The sequence below is a fragment of the Schistocerca gregaria genome, chromosome 6 (genome assembly GCF_023897955.1).
Source record: "Schistocerca gregaria isolate iqSchGreg1 chromosome 6, iqSchGreg1.2, whole genome shotgun sequence".
NCBI classification, from domain to species: Eukaryota; Metazoa; Arthropoda; class Insecta; order Orthoptera; family Acrididae; genus Schistocerca; species Schistocerca gregaria.
The window spans coordinates 213,944,815-213,961,067 of record NC_064925.1 but is presented as its reverse complement, the minus strand read 5'-3'; the positions used below and the strand labels follow the sequence as shown (position 1 = coordinate 213,961,067).

Here is a 16,253-nt window from a genome sequence, read left to right as displayed (position 1 = left end):
AATCCTGCCTCGGGCATGGATGTGTGTTATGTCCTTAGATTAGTTATGTTTAATTAGTTCTAAGTTCTAGGCGACTGATGACCTCAGAAGTTAAGTCACATAGTGCTCAGAGCCATTTGGACACTTTTTTGAACAGACACCACAATAAAATTATATCAACAGAGGCAACGTATGTTTAGGAAGACCAATGAAGAAATGTGTTGACCAGTTATTGATACGGAATAGCTCAAAAGATCAAACCCCCCTCATGATGACCACGACGACGGCAAAGGTGGTGGAAATAGCAATGATGGAGAAACTGATAATTATAATGGTTATGATGTCAGGACGATGTTCTATGGTTTTTATATCATAGTATTTTATATCTGTGAAGCTTAGTGTTTCACTATTCAAAAAATGGTTCAAGTGGCTCTGAGCTTATGGGACTTACCATCTGAGGTCATCAGTCCCCTAGAACTTAGAACTACTTAAACCTAACTAACCTAAGGACATCACACACATCCATGCCCGAGGCAGGATCCGAACATGCGAACGTAGCTGTCGCGCAGATCCAGACTGAAGCGCCGAGAACCGCTCGGACACATCGGCCGGTGTATGTGCTTAGGCCTTTGCCTTAAACTGTTATGTATGTCAGCTTCCCTTATCACGTGTGTGTTGCTTTGTTGCACTTGTTCTGTTATTAGTCATGCTGCTTTTTCTTATTTATTTTCTAGTGCGAACATGTCCCGTAATGGGCCGCCACTATTTTAGGTTATTACATATATTGGTTCTACACTTCTTCGGTATTGGCAAGCGCTTGTATCCTTGTTGCTCTTTATGCCGTGTTACGCGCCCTCGTCACTGTGTTTACCACGGGTATGGCCGGCAGCATTACAGCACAGTCCGCTTGCTGTAGCTGCATGAGTGACACAGGTGACCTGTGTTAGCGTCTGGTAAGTGTTAGCGTCGAATATAAGGGTTCGTCATATAAGGTTGTAAGCTGATTTTCTACAGCACAACGCTGTTATTTAGTTTGGTGTTCTGCGTGACTTTCACGTAATGTCGTTTCTGGCTTCACTATTATAGACTGCATGCATGCATTTCCGTTGGAACTTTTTGGAAAAGAAGAATGTTCCCAGGCAGCGATTTGAAAGTCGGAGTTCTTCGCAGCCACGTACGGCGGTTGTTTGCTGTTAGTTATTAGCGCGTCGACATACCTTCTACTAATGGTATGTAGGCTATCGTTCAATCATGTTTTTCGGTTTCTAAATGTCAATCTCCATTTTTTTTAAATTTCTTAATTGCTTACTGGACTAGATTACAACTGTTGTTTTTACTTCAAATTTCAAATACACGTGATAAGACCCCGAAACCGTGATAGGGTACGGTGACGTCTGTCGTGCAAAACTTCAGTAAATAAATATTTACATTGTATGATCAAAGTATTTTACAACTGCGGCGGATTTGTTCGGCATGAACATGTTGTAGAACAGTTGTGGCTGTCCCATAGATAAAAATTTAAGGAGTAAACTTACTCGGTTCCAAGGAATGAGGGGAGGGGGGGGGGAGGGAGCAGGAGGAGGAGGAGCAGCAGCAGCAGCAGTAGAGGAGGGAGCAGTGTGACGACGAAGATCTCAACGGCAGTGACGGCTCAAAAGCAGGCCTCAGACGGCAGATTCTAATGTTGCTGGGCAATTCATTGATGGTTGAACTGGTTATCAGTTTTCTCCGTGAAAGTGGTTTTTTCTAAGTTATAAGTTTTTAACCTATTTCTGGAGCAGCGGCAGGGTGGTTGGGAATGGGCCGTCTCACGCTGTATGCTAGGTCTGGGTGTCTTCCGACCTCACCTCGTTGACCGGGCTACCCTTTCATACATTTTTTACTCTGTTTTAATCACTGTTATTTTCGGTTTTCCTTCTTTCTACTACATCCACGTTTTCGGATGATGTTTCCACTTCTGGATCTAGGGGCTGACGACGTTATTGTGTGGTTCCTGATACCCATACCCCTTATCAACCAACCAACTGGGATAGAGATATTGGTGGAAGGAGATGAAATCTAACGGAGTTAAATTCAGGGTAAATGAAACTGAAGCTGTGGAGAAAAGGAAGAAAACGTCGAACATAAACTTAGCAGGTCATGAGGCCTCAATATGGCAGCGCTGTAGCATGACTTCCTACGATAAAGATAATATCGGCAGTTACTCGTAAGCTTCATATCTCCAGCTCCTCTCAGAGCAAAAATTTTTCTAGACTTTGAAATGCAGTAGCACAAAAGTACTGGTAAGACATCGACTTACCAATGAACTGAAAATTGACAATAAAGCGCCAAGGGTTTCGTCATAGATCACGAATGATATCCATTGTAATCAAGCACAATGAAAATAGGCGTGGTTAGCTAGTTTTACCACATGGAACAGAAGGAAGCGATTTACAACAAACGCAAAGGTTTCAAAATCACAGTAATTTCCAACCTATTTGCTCTTAATTAGACTGAAGAAACCTGTTTACAATTTTGCACAGTGAAGTATGGTGTTGTGATTTCATGTGATAAATATAAGACATAACAAAAAGAAAAATAATGGCTAGGTGAAAGTAGAGCTCACGCACTAACTGTTCCGTACAGACATAGTTATGTATGTAGACAGTTCATCCATTCCAAGAATAGAGAATCATCATTTTTGCCTGTTATCGACGATGATACTGGCAAGATATAGGTCCCAGACCTTGCAAGATTTTCGAAAATGTTTTAATTTCAGTAAGATAAATGTAAAGTCATGCAAGAGTTGGGGGGGGGGGGTATTATTGTAATCAGCAGTTCTCCACTGAGACGGACGGTGTCGCAATGGTAAAAGTCAAACATCAGGTAAGAAATACCTTTATTGCTCATACGAAATATTTCGGAATTTATCCATCATGAGATATCCAGGAGTGATTACTGCACGTACATATGGCGTTTCACGTAGGATTTGAAACGCCACATCTACGTGCCGCTTATCTCATGGTAGATAATTCCGAAACGCATCATATGAGGAGTGGAATCATTCCTTGCCTGATGTTTAACTTTCACCAATTGCGACCCAGTCAACATGAATGCAGAATTAAGAAAGAATTAAGAAATGACAAAGTATTTTTTTCGTGTGAGCTAATTACAGATTAACAATGTTCGGACTCTTTCCCTTACCTGTAGTATGAAACTCTGCTTATTGGCGAATTTCATGATTGTATGTCAACGGGAAGTACGCAATAGACTTTGATGAGTGAGTTTGCGATTATCAAAACATGACATAAAGGAACCTACCTTTTTGATTAAATTGACGTAGAAGGTATATTGTAGCGCCAAGGGACTATGCTCTTTAGTATCTTACATAAATTTCAACTTATCAGGTCTTGGATTAATGAGAAAGTATTTTACTACTCGGACAGACACCGGAGAGATTCTACAGGAATTCCGTTTTTATCGATTGGTGTGCGAAACCCAAAAAAAGTATTTAAACGTTAGTTAATGAGAGATTCAGTCCCACATCGGCTTCAGTCTTGCAGTCATTCCAGGAGAGTAATTGTGCACACTATGATGTGTAACCACTAAAATGTGTGATCTGATATATATATATATATATATATATATATATATATATATATATATATTCTGCAAATAAAAGTGCAGGGAACAGTGGAATAAGTGTTCACAATGATATTTTGTAGATGTATTGGATGTCTATGCTGTGATATCACTGCCACTCATCGCTGTGCGATATTGTTTCGTTCCCCGGTAATATTTCGTGGCTATTTTATTGAGCGTACTGGACGTGTCTGTCTGTCTGTGTGTGTGTGTGTGTGGGGGGGGGGGGGGGGGGAAGCTTTACATTTATCTCGCTAGGAAGTAGCATTCCTGCTGTGCGGACTCAGTTGCTGTTTGTCAGCAGGAGGCGGTCAGTGAATCTCTTCACTAGTGGACAGTATCCCTCTAATGTACGGAGTTTTTGAATGGAAGCAGGGCTGTGATCTGCTCCGTGCTTTTGTTGGCAGAGCCAGCGCCCGCTCGCCTTGTTAGAGAATAATATCTTTGCCCCTTCTATATGTACATTAAATGAAGGGACACCGTGACACCACCAGACCAGTGTGGGATAGTCGGTTCTTTTCACTCCTAGATTTCAATGTATTCAATCGAGTGAGTCGCTCCAGTGGGATACCAAACTAGAGTTTGTTAATGTGAATGTCGTACGCTAATAGTGAGACGTTTGTGCTGAATTCCTTTTTTGTGTGCAAAATAAGTGACTTTTATTCGTAACATTTATAACATGGAGAGCGTTTTTTACGCTTCAAGTGAACAGTTAAGCGTTTTGAACTAAGATTCCGGGCATTTCGTCTACCGGCCACCGTCTGGTGCTGGTGAGCGCATGTTGGCTGATTTTTGGAGAAATGTCTCACAATTGCGATAAGGTGACCAATAAACTATACAGCTCGCTACGTACCTTGTCACGCAACTTCTGCTGGCTAGGTGGTAATAATTCGTGGCATCCTTTTGTCTCATAATTTTGAGTTCTCAAATTGCCCACTTGAGGTCTTGTGTTTCCTACATAATTTGGTACCTCCACACTGTGTTAACGGCATTTTGTGCATTTTAGATTTTAGAGAGCTTTGGTTCGCTAGTTTCTTGACTATTACGTCAATAATTAAGCGCCAATAAATAGTCTTACAATGTCTTGTCTTAGATTTAGAGATCCCTTACTACCCTACAATTTTTCCATGTTTAAGCGACCCACAAATAATGCATATAACCCATTGTACCACTATGCCTTTGATCTCACTGTGACGGTGTTTTCATTGTGCACATGGACCAAATTCAACGTTCAGTTACTTAAAAATTAAGAGAACGAGCATTGCCCTCGCTCCTCTTGCACTATTATAGATTTATTCATAGACGGAGCCAGTGGTTTTATTTCCCCTTGGTTTATAACCTGGCTTTCTGTTTTATGATACTACAGTTAATGAACTCTAATACAGAAAACAGTTTACAGTATTTACAGCGAATAGAGTAATAGCACGGTGTGACTGAGGCAGAAGAATGACAACAAATATAAGTGGAAATGCTAAAAAGTAACTTGTGGTATGAAGTTCTGCAAACTCGTTTTAACTCCAATAGGTTAACTGTATACTGCTTGGGACTGTTAGAACCAACCTATTAAATTACTATCTCCAGTAAACAGAATTGTTAATAAAGTGTACATGGTGTACATACGACTGGAAAATCACTGTGAGATCACAAAAGGCACTATCATAGATTTCACACAGCGTTGTACATACATATTTTCGTGTCTGACATAAATCCACTTCATAAAGAGAATGCATTCTCGGAGTACTGGGAAGTATAATAAATATGGCTGGTTGCACTAATTTGTATTTTCAGTTGATAATCGTAACGATTACTAACAAACTGAACAAAAAGTCATATTTTAGCTGTCAGTTGCTTTGTTATTCTGTTTCGTTTGTGGCGTTTAATACAAGTCTGTCTCAGCTTAGTTGTACAAGCTGATGCAAAAGTTTCTATGTATTGGGAAAAACAAACACGTATTCGAAAGCAAACCGGCTTTCTGTCTCTCTTGGCAAGCAAGGCAGCCAGTGAGATGACAAGATTGGCCACATTAGCGCCCTTAAACAACGTCTGTGCTCCTTTCTGTAGATGGACAGGCGCGCAGGAGACGCGTGAAAAATCACCGGAAGTCTGCTAATGCGGTGGCGGTGACCCGCAGGATTGATGGTTGCAGCACATTGTGTGTCACTGGGCCACGAGGAGGGTGAAAAGAAGGGGTAGGCGGGGGAGGTATACGTATCCACCTGAGAGGGGAGGAACCGATGAAGCGCATAGCTCGGCAGTTGTCCAATCCGTGCCAGCACCTCGGACTACAAGCGCCGGCTGCTGAGAAACATTTGTTAAGTTTCCCAAATTTTGTTAGGAGCCACTGACCAAGCGGAGGTAAGTGATAATCAGCGTCTGCCAAACAATCTAATTCTGAATTTTTGTTGTTCTAGACTTCATGGGTCAAATTTTAAACCTGTCCTGACTTCACAGATGGTTTGTTCCTTTCTTCTTAGATCTTCGTACGTCTATTTCACCTTCCTCTTGTAAGAGTATTATTATTTTCAAGTATGTATTTCACTCTCCGGAATTTTTCGTGCCCGGAGCTGCGATATTTAACTATTCTACAATCAGTATGTCCGTATTCCAATCCTTGTTGCTGCGTTTAGTTTCCTTTGTCGTCTGCTCTTGAGTAACCTCTTGCTCTTCTGATAGTTTTTGTCAGAAATGTAATTTGTCGTAAGTTCTTTTCGTAGGTACGAAGTATCAATTCTCCCGAAAAAATGCTGGAAGTGCCATCATTTCAAAACATTTCACTCTTATTTTGCGTTCAAAACGTGGACGACATCTGTACCAAAATAAGCGACAATTTCTGCCCAGTTAATTGCAGACTTGACTATGAAGGGTGTTTCGGGTGGAATAATAAATATTTTAGAAATTGGTTGTCTCGACTAATTAGAGTAAAACATTCCCTATTATATGGATCCAGTTTTTATTGAATATAGGGATGTAGCTGGTTACAGAGAAGTTTTCATTTCGCGCTTTGGTACTCCAGTTCAAATGGTTCTGAGTACTATGGGACTTGATCAACATCTATGGTCATCAGTCCCCTAGAGCTTAGAACTACTTAAACCTAACTAACCTAAGGACAGCACACAACAACCAGTCATCACGAGGCAGAGAAAATCCCTGACCCTGCCGGGTATCGAACCCGGGCGTGGTAAGCGAGAGCGCTACCGTACGGCCACGAGTTGAGGACCAAAGTTCATACGGGTTTATTTATCGATCGAATTTCTTTAAAGTTGTGAAGTTGTGCTTGAGCTGAATTTTTCAGCTATGATTTCGATTTGTTAGGCAATTGCACTGTATCGTTCAGGTATTCCACGCCTGTTAACAAGTGCTGAGTACTGTAAAGGAAGAACATCGACCCTGTCCCTGACGGACCGAATCTACCCTTACGCATCTCTGCTTCTGTGAACTAGCGTCGCTGGTGGGAAGGCCCATTATAAGGCCGCGGTATTGGTGAATGTGGGTCTTTAGATGGGAGAGTGGACAGCACTTATCGAGAAGCCATTTTTAATACCTCGGGAAAATTTCATAATTTGCAGTATTTCATTACTCAGAAAATAACATTTAATTCAATGGTTGTTATAAAGTAACGAACAGCAATGGCTAGTTCAAACCAAGTGGTATTTAGTGAACGACTGTGTCTGTAGAATGACTAAGAATAGATTACGTAGGGACATAAAACTTGCGACTAAAATACAATAAATCAAGCGTTCATAAAATCCATGTTACTGGTAGTGTTTTACGAACAGAGTTATAGCAGAAAGCTCACGGTCAGGAACTTTTAGATCTGGCTAGTGTGCATTGGATGTAAGTTCGCTCTCATTTGTTGACAAAGCCGAAAAGTCCGACGCCTATTAATTTTAGACAACCAAAGTACTGCGAGTATTTTTAATGGAAAAGGAGAAGCGGGTTACAGAATGACGTTATGGTATTTATGTAGGGTTTGATAATAGAAACGCTGCTACTGCTACTTGTGGAGAATACGGTTGACGACTATCTGCAGAACACGAAATTAGTGTGTTTTTATGTAACTGTGTGATACTTGTGGAGTACCCAACAGTCTTACCTTAGTTAAACATGTAGGTTAACAGTATGAATCGTTAAAACATATTACTCCGTTAGTAGAAATTACTGTTGTTTCCAGAATGAGATTTTCACTCTGCAGCGGAGTGTGCGCTGATATGAAACTTCCTGGCAGATTAAAACTGTGTGCCCGACCGAGACTCGAACTCGGGACCTTTGCCTTTCGCGGGCAAGTGCTCTACCAAATGAGCTACCGAAGCACGACTCACGACCGGTACTCACAGCTTTACTTCTGCCAGTGCCTCGTCTCCTACCTTCCAAACTTTACAGAAGCTCTCCTGCGAACCTTGCAGAACTAGCACTCCTGAAAGAAAGGATATTGCGGAGACATGGCTTAGCCACAGCCTGGGGGTTGTTTCCAGAATGAGATTTTCACTCTGCAGCGGAGTGTGCGCTGATATGAAACTTCCTGGCAGATTAAAACTGTGTGCCCGACCGAGACTTCGGTAGCTCAGTTGGTAGAGCACTTGCCCGCAAAAGGCAAAGGTCCCGAGTTAGAGTCTCGGTCGGGCACACAGTTTTAATCTGCCAGGAAGTTTCATATCAGCGCACACTCCGCTGCAGAGTGAAAATCTCATTCTGGAAACAACCCCCAGGCTGTGGCTAAGCCATGTCTCCGCAATATCCTTTCTTTCAGGAGTGCTAGTTCTGCAAGGTTCGCAGGAGAGCTTCTGTAAAGTTTGGAAGGTAGGAGACGAGGCACTGGCAGAAGTAAAGCTGTGAGTACCGGTCGTGAGTCGTGCTTCGGTAGCTCAGTTGGTAGAGCACTTGCCCGCGAAAGGCAAAGGTCCCGAGTTCGAGTCTCGGTCGGGCACACAGTTTTAATCTGCCAGGAAGTTTCATTACTGTTGTTGTTTACCAATCAGACGCTGAGTTTCAGTTCGTATCTGTGTTCCACGTATAAGACTGGCGGACATAAGGTACGCGTGGCCTCTGTCCTTATCTGAAATGGGTTCAAGGAGATTATGGTAGATAGTTGGAATTTTGTCTGGCTAGTTACAGATGGCTGATGTAGGCACTTTGTCATTACGCTCTCAATAAGTTGTAACACACATCGGTGATTCCACAAAAACACATGCGCCTGTAGACACACATTTTCAAGAACGCTTCAGTGTAAATGTGTGGTGTGATAGATGAGTTAACTTCTGTATTACCGCATCATCCTAAGAGCACCGCTTAATATAGACATTGTAGAAGACGAGCTTCCAGCATTCTTGAACATGTTACTTTCCCTACAAGGATGGGTATATTATTCCAGCATGATGGATCCCCGGCACATTCTAGTCGTTACGTGTGCCTCTCTGACTGTCTCCTCTAGGGCACCCATCGTCGTCTTCGTTGTGTCCTGACACTGCTGTCTTTCACTGTCAGTGCCGCCTCCTCTCTGCCTCGCTCATTCTCTCTCTCTCTCTCTCTCTCATCTCTCTCTCTCTCTCTCTCTCTCTCTCTCTCTCTCTCTCTCTCTCCCTCTCTCCCTCTCTCCTCTCTCTCTCTCTCTCTCTCTCTCTCTCTCTCTCTCTCCCCCTCCTCCTCCTCCTCCCCCCCTCTCCCCCTTCTCATTGTCATAGACTCAGTCTCTCACCATCACTAGCTCTCACCCACTTACCGTTCCTCCTTCTGTTTGTTCCTCTTCCACCGGCAGTGACTCCTTCTCTCTTTTCCTTGCACTGTTCTCTCAGCGTCGACAAAATTCCACAACCACTCTTTCGCTCGCACTATCATTGTCTCCTTCGCTCTTTCTGTACCACAACTACTGCCTACCATCTTCCAATAGTTTTACTTTTCCTTCTTTTTGCCATTGCCGCAGCATAAAAAAGCCTGGATTTTCGTAGACCAAAATTTTTGAAAATTTTTAAAGGTGGCCGAGGAAAGTAGAATGAGGTTACTGGTACGCCATTTTTCAGTCAGTCTTTTAAACAGGAGCGTACTCTCTTTTTTGCGTTTCTATTGGAGCACTTTTCCGCTAATTCCTTCTCCTCCTGTTGCAGCAAGTCTTGCCATTCGTATGAAAAAAACAAAACTTTACAGGACAGTAAATGTTTGATAGTTTTGCGCTGTTTCAGTTTTACATAAACGAACTAATTTTTTCACTCAGAACGAATTTTACGTGCACAGAAATTTCCCATGTGCTTTAATAATATAACATAGGGTTCGCAGAACCCTTCTAGCGATAACATAGATACTTGACAGAATATGTCTCCACGCTACGTTACTTTATAAATTAAGTTTTCGCCGCACACCGGATTTTACGTGCGTATTTTACGTTTACAAGCAGGGTAAATTTGAACATCTGTATCTCTACAAGGGTTAAGTATGCCAAGAAAAGTTTCAAGGATTCTCGAGATAGAGATCTTAAAAATAAATCGTAAAAATTTCAGCTTTTTGCTATGCATAGTAATCCTCGATTCGATTTTGGCGCCCAAAAACCATGATTTTGTGGTGTTTCACAATAACGGGTAGAGTTTTCTGAAAACGAGATGTAGCATCTAGATAAATTCAAAGGCAATACACCGTTAAAATTTGACCAATTTTCTGCGATTATTTGTTCGGATATCAACTGCTGACGTGAAAAAAAACTGGTGAAAAACGCTTTACGATTTTCTCAGGAACCACCCATGAAATACGTGATGACTCCTTACACCCCTTAAGGCGCATCGTAAACAACATCTAACCAAACGATTTGCTCCATTTGCCCAAGCTGGAGGAAGTGTGTAATGTTCAAACTTTGATCCTGTACCATAGGTTAGTTACAGTAAGACAATCCTTATGTTGAGCATACAAATGGTTCCTAGCCCAAGGGCTATCTAAAACACTTGACCCTACCTTTCTATTCCCAAGAAAACCCGACGAAGAGTCATGCAAAAATCACGCTTTTATACGCTGCTGTTTGGATCATATTGGTAGCGCATGCTGTTATTTGCGTACCTACTAGTGGTGTACACATAAAGAACGCCAAGATGACCTCACGGAGCGTTGTCAATAGATTTCGAAAATACATTGTAGTTGGAAATGGAATTAATGAAAATCAACTTTAATCATTTTCCTTTGCCTTATATCTTCTGAATTGGTTAAATTTTAATAAATAAAAATCGGAAACGTGTTATATGGAATATTTTATTAAAATTAATTTATACTATCAGCTCCAAAAACTTTACTATTTCTTCTAGAACACTTTTTAAGTAGACGCGATACGATATTGGTCTCGTTATAAAGGATGACGATCGAAGTTTCTCATCAACAATCCATCATCCGTGGCGGCCGAACTTCGTGAACTGCGCATACGGTACGATCGCAAGAATTTCTGATTTACAGATTTAACTTAAGTCTGTACATTTGGTCATATCGCAGAGGCTGATTAGATAATCGTACTAACCAAGTGTGGTTTTCATAGGGAATGTGTGTGTTAAACCTCATTCCAGGTAAGTATCTCAGAGACACAAAAGAACGAGACCGTGGATTAAAAGCGTTTGAACTTTTCTTTGTTTCCGTAAGAGGACCTGGATTTAATAAACATGTAGCGTTTTCATCCCAGCGCCTGTAAAATACGTTGCTATTGATCTACAAAACGTTGTGGTTTTATTTTAACACTGCTTAATATTAGGTAAAGAAGTATTAATATATATAATTTCATTATAACAACACTCTCTCAACAACATAAGTTTTGAATTCACGTTCAGTTTTTGCTACCGCTATCTAGGGTATGGAGCGCATAATATCACTGAAATTGTGGCAGCCTACTCTCAATATCCATAGAAATATTTTACAACTTGTGGTTTGGAGTATATCGAAACAAATTAATAATGAACCTACCTGGCGGATTAAAACGATGTGCCTGATCGGGATTCGAACCTGGGACCTTTTCAAGACAAATTTTGTTAAACCTGGAAGATGGGAGAAGAGTCACTGTCGGATGTGAAGCAAATGAGGGCGAGTCGTGAGTCGTACTTGGATACCTCTGTCGTTATTGCACTTTCTTGAGAGGCAAAGATCCCACGTTCCCGTTCGGGCACATAAATCAACCAGGAACTTTCAAGCAAGTACACACTCCGCTGTAAAGTGAAAATTCATTCTGGAAACAATAACTCATTTAACCTAATACAATGGGTAGATGAAAACGCTATCTGTTAAAGTCCGCGTCCCTTAAGGACATCGCTTTGTATGAGGTCGAAATGCAACCAGAATTCCAAAATCGGGCATCGAGAGAAAAATTTTAAATAGTACAACAACGTGCGGAACAACTGGGAATATAAACGCGTAAGCACGCTTGGTCGACTTGCGCTTGTAACAGATCCGATGATGAAGGCTTTAGTTTCGCCGAAACCGGAAATCATGGAATAAAAAGAATTCCTGGGATCTTGGCTACCAATTTATTGTAACAGAGATGACACCAGAAACAATAGAAGAGAAACCTTACGAGATATCAAAGGTGTACAGTAGGTAAATCTCTAGGATTAATACTACGCGTGTGTGACCAGAGCTGTAAAATTTGATTGGTTTTCTATGTGGTTTTTGACCGTTCCGTTTTCGCTGCTGGCGGCTTTGCTACTCCGAAGTGCGTAAGATTAGTCCTCTGAATGCCCTACATGCAAGACACTGCATTGTTTATGGCAGTCGTTGAGTTTACATGTGACTTACATTACGCAATATATTTTGGATATATGGCAGCATCGGTCGTAAATACTGAAATCCTTTATTTTACACATCGATTTCGGTGACTGTGTGACAAGCGCAAATTATTATACACGTACAGCTATTACGCAGGTGTCGACGTAATAGCTACATCGACGCACCGCTTGTAGTTTGACTCTTTCTCAAAGCCTCGTATAACATTATCATGATAGAAGTCTAGCGATAAATTCACAGTTACAGCTGTTTTAACATAAAATTTTTACTGCGTAATAAAAACAAAAGCAAACGGGATAAAGGATAATAACCCATCTACGCCTCTCCCCCCAGGGCTTGCCGCTCGCTGCCGTTTGGCGGGTTCGTGCTTGGTTGCCAAGGAGCCCCAGCCTTCGCAACATCTTTGCTCTTCCGTGCTGAATTTCTGTCCTCTTGCTGTTCTTTCTCCCTTCCCCTGGGGAACATGTCTGTGGTGTGTTTGGGTATTTCCGCATTGTCCGTAGCTGACATCAGAACAGTCTCACCACTGTTTTACTTTCCTTTATCCATTCTTCGTTACATTCTCCTATCTTTCCTCCGCTTCGGAATTTGAGGTTCTTTTTCTTCTTTCTCCCTGTGCGCTCCTGAAGACCGGACCACGCGCCTGACGCATAACATGTGACTGGGCAACGCGTAATTTTCAGCCCTGGGTTGACAGGTAGGGTTCAGACGTACCCCCTGGTAAAAGCCAGGCGCAGGGAGGGGTGATTGCCTGAGCTGCTACCTTCCCAAAATTCGAAGTGTTCCCTCTGTCAGGTGTTTGGGAGGCGTGACCTGAAGTGTGTACAATCGTCTAAGGTGGTTGCATAGGAGATGCTGCCAATCAAGAGGGATTTTCTCACACAGTGAGCCAGTCATCATCTTTGTATCCCACGTCTTCGAAACGTAAACCTTATGAAGATACCAATTCAAGGACCCTCCCAGCTACACCACGGTTCCTCATGGTTTCACGTACTGAAGACTGTCAGCCCTTTGCAACGGTAAATCCGCCTCCAATCCCGAAAGGTGTTGATGCAATTTCCAGTCCTGTCAAATACTGCTCTCGTTTATGCAGTGGCACTTTGCCTTTGGAGACGACTTCTGATTCCCAAGCACAACTGATTGCCGCTTCGCTTTTCCACAGCTATCATGTTCGTGCCCGCGACTATAGAACTCAGAATTCTTATCGTGGTGTTATTTACGTTTGGCTGCTCGATTGTCTGAACGAGGCTGAAATCCAAACGTTCCTCTAAGATTAGGTGACTAAAAAGGTAGATGCCTCCTTAGTGACAACACGCACTCTTCTTGTCACGTTCGACAGAAATGTGCTTCCATCCGAGATGAAAGCAGGCTATGAAGTTATCACAGTCCGACCGTATACTCCGAATCCGATGCTCTGCTACCAGTGTCATCGTTTCAACCACACTAGAACGCCTTGTCGACACCTGGCCAAATGTATAATCTGTGGTAGGGATGCGCAAGAGGGCGATTTTCCACCTCTTTCCCCCCACTGTATCAACTGCAATGGAGACCACGCCACCAACTCTCCAGATTGTTTCACGTATCTCGGTAAATGGGCTGTCCAGGAGATCCAGGTAAAGGGAAAAGCACCTTAACCGGTCCTTCGCTAGTTATTGGCGAGTCGCAAATCTTGCTTTCTACCGTCTGGAACATACAATACGGTTCTTGCTACATCTCGCTCGCTGAAGGATATGGCCACTCAGACATGCAACCTCGAATTCAGTACTGACATTGTGAAATCCCCCAGTGTCATGGTAGTCCCGCTGTCTCCTCGTCCAGCTGTGCAATATGCCATCAAGCTCTTGTCCCCAAGGGTCGAAGTCATCAGCTACACAACCGGCAGGCCGGAAATGACGACTTCCTACGTCCCTACAGCCAACCAACATCTTAGACTTCCTCTGCTAACTGGAAATGCTCGAAGTAGTCCAACAAAGGCAAACGGTATTCTCCTTCGCCGACTCTAAGAACTACTTCGACAGTGTCGTCACGTGATATCCTCGCCTGGCCGACCTCCGTGTCCCCAGTGCGCACCACCAACCGTTTTTCAGCGTTGGACTTCGCTGGCCGACAGCAGGAGGAGGCCAACGCTTCCGTAGATCTCTTGGAGCAGGATTATCCTTTCTCTGTGCCCTGAAGTAGCGGGTCTTCGCAGGCTGACCGAGTAGACACCCACTTATTTTTTCCTCGTCATGATTCTCTTCCAATGGAACGTTTGCGGTCTTCGATCGAACAAAGAGGATTTACATCTGCTCTTAGAATCGCAGCGTCCACTTGTTCTCTGCCTCCACGAAACAAAACTGCGTCCTCGCGACCGCTTTGGGCTTCGCAGTTCTCCTGGATCGTTTGACCTTATCCTCGAGGTCGGTATTCCATCCCATGGGGGAGTCATGCTGCTCATAAGGGATGCTGCTCATGTGGGATGATGATCATAGTCCACTCACCTTCCTGACCACTCGTTTTCAAGCTGTTGCAGTTCGCCTTTTCCTTAATCACTTGACCTTTTACCTTTGTAACGTTTACATACCTCCATCATTGGATGTCATCAGGGCAGACTTCCTTCAGCTTAATGGGCAGCTATCTCACTCCTGTCTGCTGCTCGGTGACTTCAATGTGCACCATCCCCTGTGGGGTTCTCGCAGAACGTATGAGAGGCGCCCTCTTGGCCGACCTCCTTAATCAACTTAACCTCTTCTGCCTTAACACAGGGGCACACACGTTCCTATCAGACTCCTCGCACACCTGTTCCCACTTGGACGTATCCTTCTGCAGTGCCCAGCTTGCTCATCGTCTCTAGCGCACACTCGAGTGATCATTTCTCGTGTGCTATCTGTTTGCTGACTCCCACGCCACCTCCGTACTCACTCAAATGGAAGCTTATTAAGACCGACTGGAGCCTTTACTTCTCTCTGGCGACCTTCTATGAAAAAGATTTCCCCAGTTGTGGTGACCAAGTGGAATAACTTACAAACGTTATCCTTACAGCCGCAGAACGTTCCATTCCTTACACTTCTGCCGGCCGGAGTGACCGCGCGGTTCTAGCCGCTACAGTCTGGAGCCGAGCGACCGCTACGGTCGCAGGTTCGAATCCTGCCTCTGGCATGATTGCGTGTGATGTCCTTAGGTTAGTTACGTTTAAGTAGTTCTAAGTTCTAGGCGACTGATGACCTCAGAAGTTAAGTCGCATAGTGCTCAGAGCCATTTGAACCATTTTTTAACCCTAACTTCCTCTATACCATGCTGTGTCCCGGTCCCTTGGTGGACTAAAACGAGCCGCGACGCAATTCGCGAGCAGAGTCGTGCTCTCCGGGTTTTTAACCGTCATCCTACGATGGCTAACTGCATTCATTATAAACAGATACGTGCACAGTGTCGTAGCAAAAATGTTGGCTGGATTTCATTCACTACTTCTTTTAACAGTGCCACTCCCTCTTCCGTGGTGTGAGCCAACCTCCGACGGTTCTCTGGGACCAAGAACCGTTCCCCAATTCCCGGCCGGACAGTTGAAGTCGATGTCATGGTGAACGTTATTGCTATCTTAAACACCTTAAGCCTCTATTTTGCTGAGATTGAGCACCTCCCACTATCACCCTGCCTCCCTCGATCAGAAACTAGCGGAAGAGTCGGGCAATACCCTTCCCTTCTCCGAATCATGAGTGCTACAATGGCGCCTTTACTGTGAGGGAGCTAGATCACGCTCTTATTTCATCCCGATTCTCCACCCTAGGGCCAGACGATGTTCAGATTCAGCTGTTGCAGCACCTTTCTCTTGCGGGCAAGCATTTTCTGATTAATACGTACAGCCACATATGGTCAGACGGCACGTTTCCCAAATGCTACCATGAAACTACGGTCATTCCCATACCTAAGCCTGGTAAGGACAA

General features: G+C 43.4%; 1 protein-coding gene across 6 annotated transcripts in view; it reads left to right on the top strand.

Moving 5' to 3' along the window:
• The first annotated feature begins 773 nt into the window (after positions 1-773).
• The window catches only part of LOC126278481 (transmembrane protein 26), a 113,651-nt gene continuing 98,171 nt past the window's right edge, over positions 774-16,253 (top strand). Inside the window, exon 1 of one of the 6 annotated variants that reach the window (XM_049978635.1) lies at positions 774-932. The gene's annotated coding sequence lies outside the window, so the exon portion shown is untranslated. Of the gene's footprint in view, positions 933-5,868; positions 5,956-16,253 lie in introns of those variants that run through there. The other 5 variants (XM_049978636.1, XM_049978633.1, XM_049978638.1 and 2 more) reach the window with 5 other exon arrangements.